The 3,898-nt window shown below is 41.5% G+C and overlaps 1 pseudogene; it reads left to right on the plus strand.

Moving 5' to 3' along the window:
• Nucleotides 1-200: 200 nt before the first annotated feature.
• LOC129078053 (coiled-coil domain-containing protein 28A-like) lies at nt 201-1,685 on the plus strand (annotated as a pseudogene).
• The last annotated feature ends 2,213 nt before the right edge of the window (nt 1,686-3,898 follow it).

The raw sequence follows: 3,898 nt of genomic DNA on the forward strand, positions 1-3,898 counted from the left end.
GTGTACTGGGCAAGACTCAAGGTGCTGGAATACTGCAGTACCCAAGGCAGACGAGGTGCTTAGGTCTTACCTAATGAGACAGACAGTAATCAAATAAATAATATGGTCAACAAAGGGCACTGTGAAGGGGCGGGGTCCGGAATGTGACCCTGGCTCAAGCTGCAGCAGTAGCTTCGGCAGCTGCATATGAATCAGTGGCTTCAGAGGCTCCGGGGTCTTTGCAGGTTTAGGAAGAGGACCCAATCCCTTCCTTCCTCAGGTATGAAGTATGTTAAGAAGTTGGCCTTGACCCAGAGGCATTTGAAAGGATGCTCAGCATCACTAGCCATCAGAGAAATGCAGATCAAAACCACCATGAGGTACCACCTCACACCGGTCAGAATGGCCATCATAAACAGATCCACAAACAACAGGTGCTGGTGAGGCTGTGGAGAAAAGGGAACACTAGTACACTGTTGGTGGGAATGCAGACTGGTACAGCCACTGTGGAAGGCGGTGTGGAGTTTCCTCAAAAAGCTGAAAATGGAACTGCCTTTTGATCCAGTGATTCCCCTGCTGGGACTATACCCTAAGAACACCAAAACGCCAATACAAAAGAACCTATGCACCCCAATGTTCATAGCAGCACAATTTGCAATAGCCAAGTGTTGGAAGCAACCTAAGTGTCCATCAGTAGATGATTGGATCAAAAAATTATGGTATATATACACAATGGAATACTACGCAGCAGAAAGGAAAAAAGAACTACTAAACTTCGCGACAGCATGGATGGAACTGGAGAGCATTATGCTAAGCGAAATAAGCCAGGGGGCGAAAGACAAATACCATATGATCTCACCTATAAGCGGAACCTAACCAACAATACAAAGATGCAAGGAAAATATGACCAGCAACACTGAAAGGAAAAGAAATCAACAGAGACAAGAGGGAAGGAGGGAGGGTGAGCGGGGAAAAGGAAGGGAAGGGGAAAGTCAGGGAACGTATAGCAAGGACTCATGGACAAAACCAAAGGGGAGTAGCTGAGGGAGGGCAGGAGGGAGGGGGCAAGGGAAAGTGGTGGGGGGGAGGCAGAGACAAATGTATTTAAAAAGAAAGAAAGAAAGAAAGAAAAGAAAAAAAAAGAAGTTGGCCTTGAAACAATGGAGGAACAGAAAATGAAGAGGAGGGCTCCTAAGTCTTTTAGTGCCCACTCTACTCAGGTTATTATTGCAAAGAAAAAAAAAAAAGCCTTTCTAGTTACTAAAAGCCCAGAGCTTTCAAATCCTGCATCACAGTCAACTTCATAGCAACCAAAGTTAAAAAGACTGATGAAAGAAAAGACAAAACCTCAGAGTGAAGAAAGAAAAGGTGCTCAGTCAGCTCCGATTCAGCATTGCTTTCTTACAGACGTTCAGGAGATGGAGAAGGGGCTTCTCAGCCTGTTGAATGATTTCCCCTCTGGAAAACTTCAAGCGTTCAGAAACAAATTTTCCACTGAACAGATGGAACGTGTTTGGGGAATGGAGAAATTAGCTCACTTGAATTTGGAACTCTATGGGGAGTTAGAGAAACTTCCTAAGGATAAAAGGAAAACAGCTAGTGACTCTAATCTGGATAGGCTTCTGTCTGATTTAGAACTGTCTTCTTCCACAGAAAAACTCTATTTGGCAGATGCACAAAATATTCCAAATACTTCTACCCGCTAAAATGGAATGTTGTTGCTTTCTTGTGGTTTGAAGAAAAGCAGCATTCTTTACTTATCCAGCTGAATCCAGTAACAGAATCATCTTCCACAATAAGGGATTAAAGTAATTAAAGTGCAAGCACAATGATTGTTTTCACATACTGCTTTTAGTAAATTTGACTCACTATAGTTCACCATAGCTGGAGGCCTGGACCTTGTCAAAAGCTTAATCAGGAAATGTGATGCAGAGGTAGTGCAGCTATGCTTATCATTGTTGCCTTCTGAGGTTATACTTGAAATGCATTGTGCTAAATGTTTACCGCAGGGCTGAAGGATTTACCCGTCTTGAGCTCACCAAACTTATTCCACTGTTGATCCTAAATTGATGACGCACAGGCTTTTTGTGGCAGCCCAGCTTCAGTTTACATTAGACAATTAGTACACATGCTGGTGTGTTTTCCAGTGGCCAGTGATAACAAAATGTTAAGTGAGTATTTGTGAAATTTGCTATTTTTAACAAAGTGATTGTTTTTAAAAATTAAATAAATACATAACATAATTTCAGATGATATGATGCAAGAAAAATAAGACTAAGTGTCATGAAACAGAGTGATGGAAAGTGGGCAATATTAAATAGGATAATTAATAGAATAGTCAAGAAGGACTGACCTTTGACTGAAACCTGAAGGATGAGGAGGCAGCTAGTCAAAGATTAGGGAAGAAGGGTTAGGGTTAGGGTAAGAGGCTAGCAGGTGCAAGAGTTATCGCTTGCAAGGGCCTGAGGACTTATTTGCCAACTTCTAATGTTTTGGATACTGAGAATGAAGTCCTGTCTTTATTCGCCCCACCCTCACTGAGAGAACCCAGCAGTTAGTGCAGTGCGTGATTGGAAGATTTTGCTTAACTTCTGGAAGGTAAAAGACCTGATATGAAAATAAGCAGAAACCAAGAAGAAAACATAAGTGAATTGGAGCCTAAAAGTGTACCAGGCCTACTAAGAAGTTTTTGTATCATAAAAGTGAACTCTGAGAAAGTTGATTTAGTTTTGTTGACTCAGTAAAGTTACTAACTAGCAAAGAATCCACCCTGAGTCACATTTCTATGCTTAGTGCATAACTTTATTTATAACTAAATGTTTCCTGAAGTAAAATAGGAAACAACTACTTTGCTCTCTGAATTTATGCTTCTCAGCAGAGATCCTATAGTCGACTTTCTTACATTTGTGGTAAACTACTTTTAACCATGCATCAAGGCAATAAAAATAGTTTTCATGTGATTACGTTTTTGGAAATCTGGCACAAAATGTTATTTCACTTAGTGAGTGTGGTGTGACAGCTGTAAATATTCACATTCCAGCTTAATGCTTCAATATTTTATTTTAAGTGTGACTGAGTCGCTGACTTTTCTAGTTTTGACTGCCTTTTCCGGAGAAGCTGGCATACAGACAAATCTTCTGTGATACTGTCACAAAGACATGCTGACAGATCTCCGTCTGTCAGAGGTTCTAACTTGGCAGAGTTCCATCCAGACACGTTGGGCATAAGCGTGGGTATCTGTGGCCTAAGGGAGAGTCCTCTCATTCTAATATCTTGCCAGCAGCAAAGAGGCACAGAGAGCCTCTTGGGATGGGAATTCTGCCTTGGAACTGGCATACTGTGTATGGCAGGACGGCGCTGAGACAGTTTAATAGGGCAGGGAGTTCTTGTGCAAGGAAGCCAGAAGTTGTGTAGCAGGCTAGAGAACCCCCCAAAATTTTCTTTTTAAGATTTTATTTATTTATTTTAAAGATTTTATTTATTTTTAGAAAGAGGAGAAGGGAGGGAGAAAGAGAGAAAGGGAAACATCAATGAGCAAGAGATAGTTCCATCAGTTGCCTCTCACATGCCCCAGCTGGAGATCTGGTCTGCAGGGAGAACTGATGACCTTTCAGTAAGCAGGCCAGCACTCAACCCACTGAGCCACACCAGCCTAGGGCTGGAGTGAATAAAATTTTTCTCTTTACTATATGGTTGGATCATTGAGGAAATGCTTAATAAGTACTTGGTAGTGTTCAGGCGCTTTCCTTGATATTTGTGATGTATAGGTGAATGTCTAACTCTAGGAACACACCTTAAGTTGTTTGGGGAAATAGCCCATAACTGCCAACTGTTTTTTTAGCCCTCCCACCCCAACCCTGAGACTTCTTATAACTCATTCAATGAATTTTCAACTAGTTTTTACCAAGCACTTCTTCTA

Source organism: Pteronotus mesoamericanus, unplaced genomic scaffold (genome assembly GCF_021234165.1).
Source record: "Pteronotus mesoamericanus isolate MK-2021 breed Mesoamerican mustached bat unplaced genomic scaffold, CSHL_Meso_final contig_1189, whole genome shotgun sequence".
NCBI classification, from domain to species: domain Eukaryota; kingdom Metazoa; phylum Chordata; class Mammalia; order Chiroptera; family Mormoopidae; genus Pteronotus; species Pteronotus mesoamericanus.